This window comes from Eupeodes corollae, chromosome 1 (genome assembly GCF_945859685.1).
Source record: "Eupeodes corollae chromosome 1, idEupCoro1.1, whole genome shotgun sequence".
Lineage (NCBI taxonomy): Eukaryota > Metazoa > Arthropoda > Insecta > Diptera > Syrphidae > Eupeodes > Eupeodes corollae.
Window position 1 is genome coordinate 288,881,987 of NC_079147.1, and position 18,989 is coordinate 288,900,975.

Here is an 18,989-nt window from a genome sequence, read left to right on the forward strand (position 1 = left end):
GCATAGATGGAGAATGGAGGAGAAGATATAACGACGAGCTGTACGGGCTGTACAGCGACACTGACCTAGTTAGCAGAATCAAAGTCCAACGGCTTAGATGGCTAGGTCATGTAGAGCGGATGGACATCAACGCTCCAGCCCGGAAGGTCTTCGAATCCAATCCCGAGGGACGGCGCAGTAGAGGAAGACCGCGACTCAGGTGGCGCACCCAGGTGGGAGAGGACCTCAACCAACTTGGCGTGCGAAACTGGAGACAGCTAGCTAGGGACCGAGCTGGCTGGAGACGCTTGTTGGTTGAGGCCCAGGTCCGCCCCGGACTGTAGCGCCACCTTAAGTAAGTAAGTAAGTAAGTAACATTTAAAAACCTAACAAAAAAGTAAAAGGTGTTTACCTCTGAATCAAAAATTTTAGTTTGTTTGTCTCTTTATTTAAGTTTAGCTAGAAGTTATCGTTTTATTTCATAGGATCTTTTAAAAACAATAATTGAGCAAAATACTGAACTAGACTGCCATTGAATCCATCTTATGTCATTGTAGTTGCGTGTATTTTTTTTATATTGCAAACGGTAAAATATCCTGTGTCTACTTAGGTTCCAGAAAAAAAAATTTGAATTTCACGATAAAATCTTATATGAAGATAAGATGATTTGCTTTTTTTCACTTTCAAGAAATTTTTTAATGAAATGTATCTTAAGTCAACTTAAGGGCGAGTTTTTTTTTGTTTTGCACGTAGTAAAGTATCTTAAGTCTATCTAATATGTTTTACTTTTTTACAATTATAACAAATGATCAAGATGATATAATCTTGTGTCTGCTTAAAATTTATTAATTTGATTGAAGACAACAACTTATATTGACTTAAGATGTTTTACGTTTTGTAGCAATATCTTTTTAATACATAAGATGAAATTTTTTTCTTCATACAAAGCGAAAGGAGTGAGATAAAAGAATACGGATTGGACAGATCTATACTCCTTTAAAAAAGAATTAGGATCCATTAATAAAAAGCAAATCATCTTAAGTTGACTAAAGATATTTTACCTTTTCAGTCGAGATTTTATGAGCAAAAAAAATGTTATCTTCAAAACAATTCTATGCAATATAGAGTAACGTTGTTTTTCATACCTAGTAAAATTTCGAGATAAATTGAACTGACATTGTTTTACATAATTTAAGAAGAATTAATACAACTTAGTAAAAATTGATGTTCGACTTGTGTCAATTTAAAATTAAAGATATTTTCTGAAAAATAATTTCATCTTTTAGAAAATATTGTATTTAATAAACAGTATCTGGCCATATTATTAGACGCACTTTAGATTATATTCAAAATCTTAAGTTCCAAATTTTTAAATCAGGTTTTCGAATATTGTAATTGTAATGCCTTTAAATTATTTTGTATGCAGAATATAAACTATTTCCTAGAAATAAAGCAACTGATTTACATTTTCTTTTTTTTAATTAATATTTTCAGTTTTGTTGTTGTTATTTTTGTATTTTTTGTCCAATATTTTGTTGAACCGCCCTTTGCTTTAATAAGAGCCTCAATTCTGCGCGGCATACTGTCAATCCATGATTTGACTGTTTCCTGCATTTGTGGATTGTGATTTCACACATGAATAACTCTTTGAATAAGTGACCGCATCTGTAGCTACTTCCCTCTTCATCAGATCCCACACGTTTTAAATTGGGTTCATATCAAGGCTGTTTCCCGGCAAGTACAACAGAGGGATGTTTTCTTCCCTCAAAAAAGTTTTTATGGACAGGGCTGTGTGGCATGAAGCCTCATCTTGCATAAAAATGTAACCATACGTCTATCTTGAACGTTAAACATGTTGCGTATAATGTAATAATTATACAAATTCTGCAGTGTGTCTAATAATATTGCCAAGGAATGTACAGTTAATTTTCAACAAAATCCGACCGTCCGTCGTGCGTTTTTTTTTGTTGATAAAAATCAAGATTTACATATATACAACAATAAGAACGCGATTCTCGATACTTCATAACTAAATGAAGGTATTGACTTCAAAATGATTTTATTCTGTGAAAAATGTTCTTAGAAAAAACCAAGCTTTGTATGTTTACATAAGAAATAAAAACATTCAAGAAATGCTGCTAAAATTAGAAGATATTGGTTTTCTGGTAAAAATCTCTTTACCAAAAATTGACTTAGAAATCAAACTTTTTAAACATAACACGATAACGTGCAAAACCAACAAAAAACTGAAAAAAGTGGTTTTCGACTATAGTATTAATTGAACAAAGAAAAATATCGACTTTAAATTAATTATCTCATACAGATTTTTTTTTTTCTTTGTTGGGGGCGCCTAGTAACTAACAACTCTCAACCATTCCTGTGTGCGAGTTCTGTTGTCAGGAATGGAAGGGACCTACAATTTTAGGCCGAATCCGAATGGCTAATTTGAGAAAGCACTTTTTCATGACAAGAATTACTCTTGAAGGATTTGTCAATTCCTCGCAAGAGGCAGTAGCAGCGAAAATTTTTTTTTTTTTTAAATTAAGGTGACACAGGCAGGGATTGAACCCAAGACCCCTTGCATGACAGTCCAACGCACTAACCATCTTGTCACACTAACTACAAAAAAACCTAATTGGGACTCTACAATTACATGTTTAGTAAAGAATAAAGAAAAGTTTATCACATAAAATCTTTTTAAACAAAATTATCACACATAATTTACAAATCGTTCTGGTAAGTACTTTTTGTTTTAATCCTGACTTAGTAAGATCATTCTGTTACCAAACGTTTAATTCAATAAAATATTGTGGCACGAGCTGTGTTATGCTGTCCTGTTAAATCCACATCTGGTACACATCATGGTTGGCCAATTGATAAACAAAAAAGTCCTCATTGACTGAAACGTTCTGGAAAACGTTTTTTTTTTGAAGAAGAAGTACGAAAGAATTATTCCACAAATTTGTGTGGATGTAACGATGGTTAAACATTACATGACTTGTTTCCACACTTATCCATTCAACCCAAATTGAACTTAATTTTTACACAAAATTAACATATGTTATAGCTATTCCGTTTTCTGAACATATTTTCAAAATATACGAGGCGTCATGTTAATATGTCAAACCAAACTAAAAATAATTTATTTTACAGCTGTTAAAATGGCGACTTGTTACAAAATTGTGGCTAACCAAGACTTCAAAATCTTTAGGGTCCTCCAATAAGAAGTTTCATTGTGAATAGCCAGCTTCTTAGAAATCTGCCAAATTTGAGGCTTTAATTTTTGTTGGCATTTGACAAGAAAAAACTAAACTATTACTTGACTTGCAATTTGAAATTGTTTAAAATTGAATGCTGAAATGAATACATTTTTGTTGATCACAGTTCGCAAAATTTAAGCACTTTTGGTTGGAAGTGAATCCTTCGGGGCTGACATAAGTTAAACTTAAGTTATTTAATCTGTTAGGGCAGAAAGATGATTTGTAAAATCAAAACCATATGTTTGTCACCCAAGAAGAACTGAGAATATAGTGGTTGACAAAAATCAGGTATGTTGATTTTGGAATATGAAATTCCAAAAACTACAAAGGCCTGTATTTTACACAAAGTTTAATATTTCAGTCAACACAAGAACTCAAGCCCGTCTAACACTTAAATTTAAAACTTATTTTCAGTTTTCGCTTAACAAATTAATTTTCACTAAGAAGTATTCGTGTTATATTTTATTTTTCAAGTTCTTACGTCCATATAAAGGGTGGTTAAATTTAAAGCGCCGATGTTGAATGTGAACCACACCTAAACTTCAAACTTTTTTTGCATTTTATTTGACATTTTTCTTAATTTTACACTAATTCAATTTAAATAATTTAAAGATACACAATTGAGCAGCGCGTTAAAGTTATTCAGACTTCTTTAGAAAATGGGCGTTCAAGTTTAAGCAAACCGAATCTGTAGGAGATGTGAAAACATCAGTTCTTGGTTGTACAGCTTTTGCTATAAATACCATTGCTGCCATTTGCTTAAGAGTGGCTGAATACTTGTCTAGCTTAATTCTTCGTCGTGTCAACAATTCCACCACTCACGGTCGTCGTTGATAAACATTACGCATAAAGACTTGCACAAGAATTAATGCCTCTTGACCATTTCAAGTCAATGGTCAGAATAGTGCCAAGAAACGGAACTGCAACAGAGAATGATCAATTTTTAAAGGAAAAGCATATTTTCAGTTCAGAAGATTCGTCAATAAGCAGATGTGTGACTGTCGAAAATCCAATGAACCCACAAAGAGTGGCTAAATTAAATTACAAAATTTCCAAAACGATTCCGGTCTGGCAGTTACGGTGTCTATCTCTTTTTTTGTCCATATAGATTTGGCCGACCGACGTTTGGTCGTAACAGCACATTGCCACTTGCCACGCAGCTAACGAAACAACGGCTCTTTTGCCCGACAAATTCAATGGATGTGTTTTCTCACGTTGTGGCGATGGCAATTAGCCGCCAAAGATCATGCAATTTGACACTGTTGGACTTTTTACTTTAGGGTTATTTGAAAGCAAAAATGTACGTTGATAAGACAGCAATAATTCAAGAGTTAAAGGATGAGATAGTTTGGCACATTACCGGCATCATCACCATTAGGCCTTAGCGACATCGACAATTTATTTACCAATTATATCATAATAAAAAGAAATGACAATAATTTTATGTTTAATTTGTATTTTAACCTTTGTTATTGAGTTTCTTCAAAACAAATTTAACTAGATACAAGTCTCGAATTTTAAGTTTCACAAAAACTTGATAAAGATGTCATTCAAATTAAACCAGTTTTTGAATAATAAAACTTGAAACTATTTTAAAACTTATGTATGTTTGCTCAAAACAAATAACTGAAGTATAAATTGTTATTTTAAAATTAATAAATCCTTGCACTTCAAATACATTTTCTGATTAAATTTAACTTTAATATTAAAGAATTCAATTAAATTCACATAAATAAAATTCCTACGATCTAAGTTCAAAAATCGCCTAACATTTTCTCAAAGGCAGATAATTTTTGACGTGGGTGTGAAAAATTAAAAACTGTGAATTCCATTTCAGGAGTTGGACAGTATTTTTTCCTACATTAGTTTACTTTGAAATTAAAAATTATACATCAATAGCCGAAGGAACAAAGATCCAAAAAAGACTCATTTTCGATTTTTTCAATCATCAAAAATGTTTAATTTGATCAAAAAATTAATTTTCTTTCTACACAAAACCAACCTACTATAAAAAAAACATGTTATGAGGACTTCATTACAAATTCTATGAAATATGTACAACATTTTTTTTTTGCGACTCTTCATAAAAGTGGAAGTCAATGAAATAAATTAATTTATAACTTAGGGAACATATTATTTCTCCATAGGTACTCCTACTCAATTCTAAATTCAATTATTTCATATTGATCCTTATATTGAAAGAAATGAGTGTAATATATCCTGAAGGAAGGAATTTTTACAAAACGAAAACAAAGGAAAACAAAATACGGAATATATTAAATTATTCGTTTTTATGTTTTTTTTTGTTTAAATTAATTATAACCAATAATTTATGCTGCAGGTGAAGAAAGCTGCCAAGCAAATAATGATGGTTATAAATTTTCTACAAAGTGTTATATTACCCAACGTATAGAGGATAGGTTTAGAGGTAGGTGCCTTACCTATTAGGTTTAAGATATATAAAGTTCCATAATGAAGACTCTTTCTCATTATTTTTAGAAATCTTTCACATGGAAACGAGCCATGTATCTATATGGAGGTGATATGTATTTAAGATTTGTAACTACCTTGCCTACCTTAACTTATGTCGTCGTTGTGTGAACTTGTAAAGCAATCTTCTCATCTCTTGGCTGGTGAGAAGGACGTTAATGAATCTACGTGCATGTACAAAGGAAAGAGTTCAATTGACTTCCTCTTTAGGAAGCAATTAAGGTAGCCATAAATCTCAACACAAGATTTTCCTCGCTAACGTAGCGTAGATAGGTCCTATAGGTAGGTAAGGTAGGCTGAATGAATAATTATGTAGAACGTACGTATAAGAATATGGTATTTTGTTCCAGAACGTAGAACGTCATCGTGGGCTTAGTTACATGTGTGGAAGAGGGCGTTGTCCTTATGTCGTTTTGTTCCAAGAAAATTAGATTTTCCCGTTTTTCCCATAAACTCCTTCAAAAAAACAACAAAAAAAAAACAATCTTATTATGTAAGATGAGAACAAATTTATCTATCTCGTATGTCTTGTTTAGGTTTCAAGTTTCAACACATAATATACAATTTAAGTAAAAACAAAAAAAAAGCATAGGTTTTCAAAAGAATTTCAGGAACAACAATTGATCAATTTATTTAGAAATATTTGATTTATATGTAAAAAATTAATTTTTAAATAGAAAACTAATTAAAATATTATTTATAGCTAATTAACTTGTCTCCAAAGCTAAAGTAGATATTTGATATTTGCACGAAGGAATTTATAATGTCCATTATAAACCTAAATTGCATTAGAGCCTTAATTAATATGAAACACTCATAATATGTACCGTACCCATATGTTATCTTCTATATGATGATATACATACATATATACATAGATATAAAGTAAGGTAGTCAATATTAATTGTTATGGATTATGATGATGCCTGATTTTGATGATTATGATGTTGTGATAATTATATATGATTGTATATGAAATCAGTACAAATAGAGCCGATAATTGAATATTCGTGTATATAAATTGTTGTCATACATTTAATCAATATGATAGCCATCATATTGTTGGGTTAGTTTAACATGAGAAGTTGGTTAATCCGCGTTTTGAATATTTTGGATATTATATATGAATAGAAACTTGAGTCAAAATGCGGTATAGATATGTTTAAGTGGCCATTAGCTGAGCAGTCTATCTGTAATTTAGCCAAAAGCTTAAACTGAAAGAGTAAATTTTCTGCGAACTTATGGCTGATAAGTGAATCCTTAGATGAGAAAATATGTTCAGGAATCTGAAACGACGGTAGTTACAATGTAAAACAACTGACAACAAAATGTGGGTAAGAAAGTAAATACGGCTTTGAAGAATTATCAATTTTTGTTTGTACACATTTATCACATACAATTTAAACCTTTATAATTAATCTTTATAATACATATTTTTGTACAAGTGGAAAATCGTTTTTGGTTTTAAATTAATTTTTTTTACGTATGTAAATATTTTATTTGTATTTTTTCTGTCAAATCAATAAGTTATTATTTTATTTAAAAAGAATGGTAAGCCATTAATAATTGTTTAAAAACAAATTTCTGTGACCAATTCTTACATTTGCGGCTGGTTATTTCCGATTTTCATCTATTTTAGGTGTCGTATTGAAATGTATTTTCAGGACCAGTATATTCGGGCCTAAGAAAAAAAATATTGTCAAAAATTGTGGAATGGTTTTTTAAACGACTCCTTGCCATAAGGGCACAAGTTTCACTGATTACATAACTAATATCGAGTTAAATTTGTTTTTGTTTTAAGACGTAGCTAAAAACTATATGTAAACTTTTTAAATGTTTTGTATAATTTTAGTTTTCTAATTTTATACTGTTGAAACGGATTAAAAAGAGTCTATAGCGATTAAAAAATGTTGTGATAAAAATACATTCCAAGAGTAAAGTCAAGCCAAGTATTTGATGCGAATATTGTTGTTTAAGCCGTGATCATAAATTATAAAAAAAGGTTTGCATAGAAAATATGTCTAGACTATTGAATTGAAAATTAATACGAATTCTAAATACATCTTCTACTCTATTAATTCTAAGCTTTGAGATATAATGTGGAACGTTAGGTTAGGTTAGGTTAAAGTGGCTGTCCATGATGGAATCGGAAACACTAAGGCCAGTTTAATGGCCCATTGTAATACCACATCAATCTTTAGGCTTCCTCCTAAACTCAATGGAACCAGTTTAAATCCCTTACCAAACGTGAGAGAGGCTGATTATGCTGATATGGTATAGATAGTGTAGATCGTTAAAGAAGAATTCTCCTAGGTATTTCTTGCGTTTTTTAGATAATGCAGGGTATATACAAAGAAGTGAAGAACTGTTCACTTTTCTTCCTCGTCAATACAGCTTCTGCAAAAGTCATTTGAGAATATGCCTAGCCGCGTGGCGTGCTTTCCTATTACACAATGCACGGTTATGGCACCTATTATCGAGGGGGATGGTGTAGTCTGTGTGCTTTGGAATTGATTCTAAATACCTAAGAATTACGGAGTGGTCAATGTTGTTGTCAATCCACTGCGACGAAGCTTTGAGGCGAATAGCAGAGCTTGCAGCTATTTGTTTGCCAAATATATCAAGAAGTGTTAGGTGGAGTAAGGGTCAGTGCCGCAGATGAGGTCGTGCGAAGCGATCCGCTTATACATATTGAAGCTGAATGTCGGACTTTATTTAATTTGTTGTGGTTTATAGCTTTCTCTAATGCAGTCCACCATACTGCCATCCGCATCGTTTATACCTATTAAAGTCGGTCTAATTAACGATGTGTAAGGCCAGTGCGTGATTCTGGGTTGTAAGCTCCATTTAATATCAACAGCTTTTTTTGGACGGAATGAGAGCTAAAGCAGCTTTATTTTATTCCTTCCTGAACATTATTTTATTCCTTCCTGAACATTGAGTATTTAGCCTTGTTAGGAGGTTTGACAAATGGAATTTTGTTTCTCCTCGAAAATAAGACTAAATCAGTTTTGTGTGGGTTAACACCAGTCCACACCGATCTGCCCAAAGTATTTGTCCGTCTAAGCCATTTTGTAAGAGTTCTTTAAAGGTGTTAAGAAGGTTTCCTGAAACTGCTATAGCAACGTCGTCGGCATAGGCGATCATCCTGAAACCCTCCGCATCCAGACTAGTTAGGATAACATTCACCACTAGGTTCCAGAAGAGAGGGGATAGAACACCACCTTGTGGTGCCCCTCTACTAACGAATCATCTACCAGAATAATACGAATGAAGAAAAAAAAAGAAGTATTCGATTTTGAATTCTCAAAAAGGTGTTTTTTAAAAATAAAATAATGAAAGTGAAAGTGAATTTAAGCATTAAAATAAATTTCCCGAAAACAGCAAAATTGAAAATTTCGTTATACTAATAAAAAACACAATGAACGTTTCATATCTATTAATTTATTGACTCCTTTAGCTTCAAACATGTTGACTTCTTTAAGATCAAAATATTTTCGAAAGGTTAACAAAAGGCCGTTTTTTTAAGAGTTTGCCTTCTAGAATCAGCTTCAATCTACACGTAAGCAGACTCAGATTGATAGTTATAATAGAAAAAGTCATACAATTTTTCATATCCGATTTTGTTTTAATTTTCTACAAAAATATCACATTTTTTCTGACATACTCTGATTTTATGAGTTTTAGCATTTACATTTCTTATGAGGTTTTTCGCATCTATAGATATGCCAATAAGAACAGAATATATTAGTCTTGAAAAAAAAAGTTTCTATCATAGCTGCGTCAAATGCACCATAAACCCTGTAAACTATTGGAATTTAGTTCTTAAATATGGCATATTTAAAATACAAAACTTTAGGATTCTTGCAATGCTTTTGTATGTAGGGAATCGTATACAAAACTGATGTTAGACCATATCTTGCTGGACAATAGTGTTTTTAAATAATATAATAATTAAGGTTGCCCTTGAAATATGTAGACGTAAGGACACATTATTTTATTTAAATTTTGGAAGGCTCCTTTACAGAACATTGAAGAACATGCCCCTTAATTAAAAGTCTGTATCAGCCCTTGGTAGAAAATAGAAGGACAAGACAAAATAACAAATATGCGGGCATTAATTGAAAACATAAATCATAAGTAAAATTATAATAACTACAATGGTCCACAAAGTTTTCTTTCAAGCACTTTTTTAAATCAGATCGGACCGAAATATTAATGTCAATTCAAATTTTTGAGATATTACTTACTAAAATTCGTCAAAACACGTACATAAAGTTTTCGGAATCTGTAATCTTTCTCTTTAATATTCAGTTGAAATATTTGTATTATTGTGTGATATTTAAAAAATCTTCATAAAATAAAAAGCAAATGGTTTGAGAGCAAGTTTTGTTTTTGTTACGAATCTGTTGTATAATATCAAGTTTTTTACATACATGCTTATGAATATTAAAAATAATGTCAAAAGCGTATATTTTTGAAACGTTAGCAAATATTTAAAATTAAAGTTTAGATTTGAAATAAGCATTAAAATTAAAGTCCAAAGCGTATTTTTCAAAACTGGGAAAGTATAAAATTCAATATATTCTCAAAACTTCATATAGAGCCAAATAAAGACCCATTCATAACTAATAAGAACTTCCCAAAAAATTATGTATGACGCATTTACGCATTTTTGGATGAATGGTTGTGTTAACATGCAAAAAGGCGGCGTAATTTCTTGAAAACGACGTTAGTGAGGTGGTCACTGTCAACAGCGAGCGCTACATAACGATAAAAACTAATTTCTTATGGCCCAAATTATACCATTTGGAACTAGACGACATGTGGTTCCAACAAGACGGCGATGCGTGCAACACCGAAAAAGCCACGATTGACATTTTGCATGAACGTTTTGAGGTTAAGGTTATCACTCGCAGGGTTGATGTGAATTGGCCACCAAGAAGCGAGGCGGGCATTTGAATGATGTAATATAACCTGATCATATAAACTTATGAGATAGAAAAAATTTAAGAGATTCGAATTAAGAACATCTTAATTATTTGTTTGTGGGACGAAAAAAGTGTTATTTTGTTTACCAGTGAAACAGTTTCAAACATTTCAACATCTCAATCAGCTTAAGATCTTCTACTATCTGAATTTCAAATGCATTAAAGTGTAAGTCTTTATGCAAGTTACAGTGTAGTATCCATCTTTGTGATATGTTAAATCCAAAGATAGACGAGGAATTGAGAAACATGGAATTTCGTCATCACTAAAAGTCATCACATGGTTTCAATTCTTCAATTTACTACTTCCAACAGTTCAAATTTGTCCACCAGTTTTTCTATTGGCAGTTGAGAAGATGCTTTACGACGACATAAAAGAATGTTAAGATTTAAGAACTTGAATGCAATTTTTTTTTTATAATAAACACACACTCAAGGGGATATTACTACACTTATTAAGCAGAGGCACAGTGTGAGCACTAGGAAGAGGAGAGAGGGTTTGAAAGGAGATGTCGGTGCACATTGGCTTTGAATTCCTGAATATTGCAATGACTAGGAAAAACAGAGTGTGGTAAGGCATTCCACAATCGCCTTGTACGGATAAAGAACGAATCTCTGTATTTGACAGAACGACCGAAATTGGGCTCGAGGGTATACTGATGAGCATTCCTAGAAGCGCGAGTATTACGGTTGAATTGTTTAAGGAAAGGAATGCAACTGGCTATTTCACTAGAGCATAAGCCGTTAAAATAACGGTAAGAAAGGGTAAAACAAGAGACCTTACTACGATGTTCAAGCGAAGTAAATGAACTTATGATGATATTATCATCTATCACTTTAAATGCTCTACGTTCAATACTATCCAAGAGGCTTAAGTAAGTTGCAGGAGCACCAGCCGAGAGATGCATCGCCAAGGAAACCCAAACACCTTGCGGTATTTTTGGCGAATACGCGTACGTGATCATTCCACAAGAGGTGGTTGGTGACATAAACACCGATAATATCGAGTCGTTCAGTCTCATTAATGCAAGTGCCATCCATGGATAATGGCAATGGTGGTATTTCTCGCTTTAACGATACAAAACAGCATTGGGTTTTCGAAGCACTAAATTCTACGCGGTTTTTTAATCAACATTGAACAATGCTGTTTCGGAATTTAATGAGCTTATCACATTTTGTCGTTGCAGTTCCACATCCAAAGAAGAGGGATGTGAGTCTGAAAACGAATATGAAAAGCTAGGAGTACTATCGTCAGCAAAATAAATTATTGGATTAGAAGTTGCAGACAGAAGATCATTAATAAAAATGAGAAAGAGTGTTGGAAATAAAACAGAGCCCTGGGGCACACCAGCATTTATTTTATGGTTATCAGACTTTAATCCATCCAATACTACTTGTATTGAACGATCCAAAAGGTCATTACTAATCCAATGAAGGAGGGATTCCTGAAAACCGAATGCACGTATTTTCGATAAGAGAGCCTTGTGCCAAACCCTATCAAATGCTTTTGAAATATCAAGTGCAATAATCTTACTTTCTCCAAAACGATGTAAAGATTTGCTGTTCGGTGAGATGAACCACGAGATCACCAGTGGACCTATTGCTATGAAAGCTGTATTGCCGGTCATTAAGAACCTTTCGATCTTCAAGATATTTCTTAAGCTTATAATTCCATGACCTTGGAAAGAAGAGACGTAAGTGCAATCGGTCGGTAGTTAGAGGGTAACGAAGATTTGCCTTATTTAGGAATAGGCTGGACAAAATGCCATCCGCTCGGAACGATGAGAAATAGGACAAATGAAAAAGCTTACGCAGTGGTTTTGCCAGCGTTGAAGAACACTCTTCAGAACAATAGCGGGATACCATCCGGACCAGCGGATTTATGTGTGTTAAGATCTCTTAGGACTCTTTTAGTCGCATATTTCCGTTGCATGCCTTCCTGGCTTGTTTGAACTTTTCCCGGCTTTCTTCAGTACGGTTGGCTTTATAGCAACGGAAACTAACCTTTTTGGCCCTAATAACCTCTTTACAGCTCGCATCAAACCAAGCGTTTTCCTTGAGTCTGATACTTTTATCTCTGTTCGGTATAAAAGTTCTCATTCCCAGGAGAATCAAAATTGTGATCATATCAGCGCTGGCATCAACGTCACTATCGAGGAAGCATAGTGACCAGTTAAAGATCTTGAAGTAATTATTGAGACAGTCCCAGTTGGCTTTCTCGTATTGACAAACGGTTTTCTTAGGAGCTATTTCTTTAACTGAACAGTTTTGACACGAGAAATTTGCTGATATAACACAATGGTCAGATGTGCCTAGAGGAGATAGAACACTAACAGTGTACTTATCAGGGTCAGAGGTAAGAAACAAGTCAAGAGTGATTTCTGCTTGACCTTCAACGTCCGGTGGGCTCGATGACTAGCTGAGTTAGGTGGTTCAACTCAGATGTACACACTCCATCGGGTGTTGTCTGGCCTGAATGTTCAAGCCATGAAGAATTGTGTACATTGAAATCGCCCGTAACAACGATTTCAGTGCGAGGATAGAACGAAACAATTCTTTGGATGGAATCAGACAAAGCATCATATTCACGAGAAGTTGATACTCTGTCTAAATTCTTACTTCGATGAAGGAAGCAGTAGTGAACAATTTGCTTATTTACGGAAAATTTAAACCACATATAATTAAAAAAAGAATTGGTGCAAAGGAAATATTGTGCTAAGAGCTGATAAGCAACATTGTAACACAGAATAATTAATAATACCCTTCACTGCTATTGTTATGCCTTAGCAGTGACGAGAACCGATCTGAACCTGTGATGCAAAATAGTAAATTCCATTCAAATAATCTGCTGAAACACAGATTAGCATATATTTATACCCAGTATTATTCTGAGCATGTCCACAAAAAAAAAAACTGATTAAATGTCTTGAATATCCTTAAAAAAGCAGATCAATTTTTAATTACTGATGTGTGTGTGTTTTATTTGCTAATACTAATTATTGTAACTGAAAAAAAATGTGTAAGAACTTTTTCTCTTTAAAAATACATTATATTCTTTTAAAGGTTTTTATTTAATTTAATCGAATATAGTTTTTAAAAAGCGCATTTTCTTCCATGGATATTTTTTTTCCACATCAACAAGTTTTTTTTAGAAATAGTTTGTTATTTTCCTTTGAATCAAATTCAAACTTCTGTAAAATATAACTCATACCGGTTTTTAAACATTTAATATAAGTTTCAAAGCAAGCCTTATTATCCAAATGAGAGCATTAAATTTCGAAGAAATAGTCTCAGCATTATTAAACTCGATTTTCAGTATCTCATCGCCTCTGCAAACTTCAAGGAAATTCTAAATTTAGTACTCTTTAACATTACATGAGATCTGTGAAATGGAAATGTAAAGTACTATAACCTATGACATGAACATATGTACATATAACCAGAATCACATAAATATATACATATATAAAAAAGTGCGTCTACGCCCCATAGTACCCTCATATTATTTCGAGTGAAATTCAACAAAAAAAATTCAACTTAAATTTAAAATTTCAAGTTCATAAAAAAATTTCGAATAAAATGGTACCTATTCCTAATTTTGTTATGCCGAAAAGTTTTTCCCTTACAGAAATGATGATTGATTTCCTGGAAGTCAATATTCGTATTCGAAAACTCACTCGTGTTGAACTTAAATTTAAGATGTTCCCAAAATAAAATTAGAAACCTTATCTACCAAAAGTTTGAAATTACCATACAATCATCAAAACGTGTAGATGCTACTTATAGAACTCTAATTGTTTTTTTTTCCAATTCTATTTTATAAATTGATATTTTAAAAGCTTCTTTTGGTTCATAATAATGTTATAAAATTTTATTTCTTCTCCTTTTTTTTGATCGAATTATTGAACTCATTCTCTGGCAGGCAAACGAAAATAAAATAGCTACATTCTTTCACAAAAAAAATCCCATTCATATTAACTTTCTTAATGTTCACTAAATGCCAGGACATTTGCTCCTTTTCTTTTCCTACCTGGGCGAGTTTTCTATTATATCAATCGCCTCAATGCGAAATCCATCCTTTACAAACACCACGCATATATTGAATGTCCTTTTCTTATTTTTGGAGAACAATTTTTATGTCAAAAGAATGGAATTCCATCTATTGTATTCAACTAGAAAAATAATGTCTTCATCCACCTCCTCCCTCTTTTTCTTACACCAAAGCACCTTTGTTAGATTCCTGTTTTGTTACCCAAAAGAAGCGGCAGTAGCTCCTTATCCTTACCCACAAAAAAAGGACATTCAACCAAAGTTTTCTCATTTATCCTTCTATATACGTATGAAGGTATGTAAGCGACTATTGTGTTCTTTTAATATTCTAAGGATATAATTTTTCCCAGCAATTATGTTTGTAAGGATTGTAAATCTTTTAATATGTTCGTTAAGGATTTTTTTTTTAAATTTATTTTAAGAGAAAATTTTATAACGTCTCTTACCTTAAATGTCCTTTATTCATTTTGTGATTTAAAAATAAACATTGTATTTTGGAAAAACGTTCATTCATACTAATTTATCTCGAAAAAAAAGGACACATACAAATTATAAATAAATCAAATATCAAAATGTTATGTTGACACAAATATTGGAGGTAAGTAGGGTACTTAAAGTTTGTCGAATTTGAAAACTGACTTGCGGACTTAGTGAGCCATAAACATACAGGTTTGTTTTTATTCAAATATCTACCATAAGTTCCAATCACCAAATGGATCCTTAAGGAAGTGTGTGTCCTTGCGTGGTAGTTGTTGTTGTCCTTGTCGTTTGCCAAAATATTGAAAGTTTTTTGTTATTTGTTTTAAGCTTCTCGTTTTTGTGTCATTATTTCAATGTCAAAAAAATAAAACTGTCATGTGGGATTTATAATATGTAGGAGCAAATTTGTGTCAATTATTCATTAATATTGCCATTCAAAGCTCAATGGCACATAGGTACGAGGATAAGAGATGAGTAGAAAGAAATTTTGTACAAAATCTCTCGGCCTTGAAATCTTTTTTTATTTTTCTCAATATATAAATACATATGTACCTACATATCTATCTCTGTTTTTGTAAGCTCGCTCATACATACGTAGGCTTTAGGTTTTAGCTTGCTTTGATTTTATTTTTATGTTCGATGTTCTTTTATTTAGCTGATCTTTAGATACTTTCTATGGCATTTTATTAAATTGGCAGCAATTTAACAGAATACACCCAGGAGGTTTAAAGGTATATCTTTGATGGGATTTTTTTCTTTTTTCTTTCTTTGGTGTTGGTATTTGTATGATTGTGTTGTACATCGTGGCAGGATAGAAAATCAATTTTCATGCTTTGTTGAAGGAACAATACATAATATCGTATCATAAAATAAATTGGTCTTTTTTTTGTTTTATTTTTTCTTGAACTTGAATATGAGGCAATGAGCATCACTGTAATAATGATTTAAGGGATTTCAACTTCTTGAAAGTTATGAAAAATTTGTGCGTTTGAGTGAAAATGTAATTAAGTTTGATGTGTGAGTTTTGGAGAAAAAAAAAAATCACTCTAAATTATTGAGTGATTGAATTTTTGACACGACTTGTTTGTAGGGTTGTTAAGTTTCTTAGTGAATATTTTGTCCACAAATATTAATGTAAGCAAATTAATATTTAACGTGCCGGAAAAAGTTGAACTCGAAATTTAAATCCAACTTCACGCTATTGTCGATGTTCTCTATAAATTTCCACCTTCAGGACAAACTAAAAAGATGAATTGAAATATTTGTTGCAATTTTCAAAAACATTTGAATACTGCACATTTGAATACTGCAAAAATGTTCATTAGACTTCATAAATCACTATTTTATTACTCTTGGATTTATTAGACACCCACATTCCAGGTAGCTCTAACATACTCAACGACTTAATATCAGAGTCTCAAGCTTCTACAAGCGATTAAGTTGATCTAATAACGGGGGAAAAACTGCCAGACGGACCAGACAGAATCATTCCGGCCGAACTACAAGAAAGCTCATTGGAAATCATTCTGACAAGCTGTTTAAGGTTGAGATATATTCCCAAAGCCTGGAGAATGGCAAGAGTAGTCTTCATTCCTAAAGCAGGGAAACCCAAACACGTTAACCCTAAAGACCTACGACCAATCAGCCTACATCCTTCCTTCATAAGATCTTGGAAAGATTAATTGAAATTTACATCAGACATAACTTAAAACCATGTCTCATTTCCACAGCTCAACATGATTACTCTAACTCACTCATAGATTTTATAAGTCTCATGCTCAAAAGCAGGACTATAACTTCTAGCATGAGAAGTTTTACTACCACCAGATCCGTGAATCTCGCCTCTTTTATGGAACACGGTAGTAAACGACCTGCTAACATCATTGGAAGCAGAGGGTTTCAGGGTGATTGCCTATGCTGATGACCTTACAATATCTTGATCTGGGAAGCACCCCTAAGTTCTCTTCGAACTCCTACAAAATGCCTTAAATAGGCTTACAAAATGGGCTAAGCAATGTGGCTTGGACGTCAATCCACATAAAACAGAATTAATACTTTTTTCGAGAAGATATAAAATTCCTCAGATTAGCAAACCAAAGATTAAAGGAATACCATTAAGCTTTTCGGACCAAGCTAAATATTTGGGCCTCATTTTAGACAAAAAACTAAACTGGAAGGCAAATATTGATGAAGGAGGAAAAAAGGCTACTATAGCGCTTTTTACTTGTAAAAAGGCCATAGGATCAAAATGAGGCTTCTCCCCAAAAATAACCCACTGGATATACACTTCGGTTATCAGACCGATACTCATTTCTGGAGTTGTCGTATGGGGGACCGCACTGGATAAGATGGTAAATCTAAATAAGCTCATCAAAGTCCAGCGGTCAGCAAGTATGTGCATCACAGGAGCACTTCGCTCAACACCAGCCGCAGCACTGGAAGTGCTTTTAAACCTAACACCTCTTGACATCTTCTCCAAAATGGTGGCAGCCAACTCATGTGTGAGGCTTAGAGCCACCTCTCAATGGAACAGTAACAATACTGAACATACTACTATTCTAGACAGTTTCAGATCTATCCCAGATCGTTAGACTATACCACCCCAAAAAAGGTATTCGGTAAAAGCTTCCATGTGTCCATGCCTTCAAGATCCTCCTGGGAAGAAGAGAGACCCCTGGAAGACGATGGGGTACACTTCTATACAGACGATCACGGAGTTGGAAGTGGTATCTATTCGGAACAACTGAATCTCATTCTATCATACAGACTTCCCAATCAATGTAGTGTATTCCAGGCAGAAGAAATGGCGATTAAAGAAGCACTATCCTGGCTTAAAAAAAACGTTATATATTGCAAGGAAAACCGAATCTTCTAGGACAGCCAAGCTGCTCTTAGATTTCTCGCAAACTCACGAATAGTTCACGATTCTCGATCATTTCTGAATGAGATGACGGAACAGTTTGATATTCACCTCAATTGGGTGCCGGGCCACAGAGACAATCCGGGAAATTTTTGGATGAGCTCGCCAAAAAGGGATCACTTCTGCCTAATATAATGTTAGACAAAAACATAACATAGGAACACCACTTGCCACATGCAAATATCTTCTCAAACAATATGCTCTAGAGTCAAGAAATCCTAGATGGTCACAGAGTACCACCTGCCTAGCAACCAAGCAAATGTTGCCAAGCATAGACTTTAAACGTTCAAAAGGCTTGATATCCCTGAGCAGACAAAGTATAAGCTCTACAATTGGAGTAATAACAGGACACTGCCTCATAGGAAGACATGTTTTGAGGCTAGGGGTCTACACAAATGACTTCTGTAGAAGCTGCATGGACCAGGAGAAAAACTAAGCAGTCCAACACCTTCTATGTACATGTCCAGCACTCTCCATTAGAGGGAATAACTTTCTCGGTAATCCCTTCTTCGATATTACCAGTGAACTGGAAACGATTGACACAAAATGTCTCTAACTTTATTAAAAGTACAAAATGGTTTGTTTTAGTTCATTACTCCCTCATGAGTAACCTCATTAGTGGTATCACAATGGACCCTTGACGTCTAGGTGCGTCAATGACATCTGGACAGCCACTCCAACCTAACCTAACCTAATCTTGGATGTAACTTCTAATGTAACTTTTTAAATAAAGCAACTTAAAAATCATTAATTCTATTTTTCTGCATTATAATTTTATTTTTGTATACTTAAAATTTTCTCTTGAGCGGATTTAAATATTTA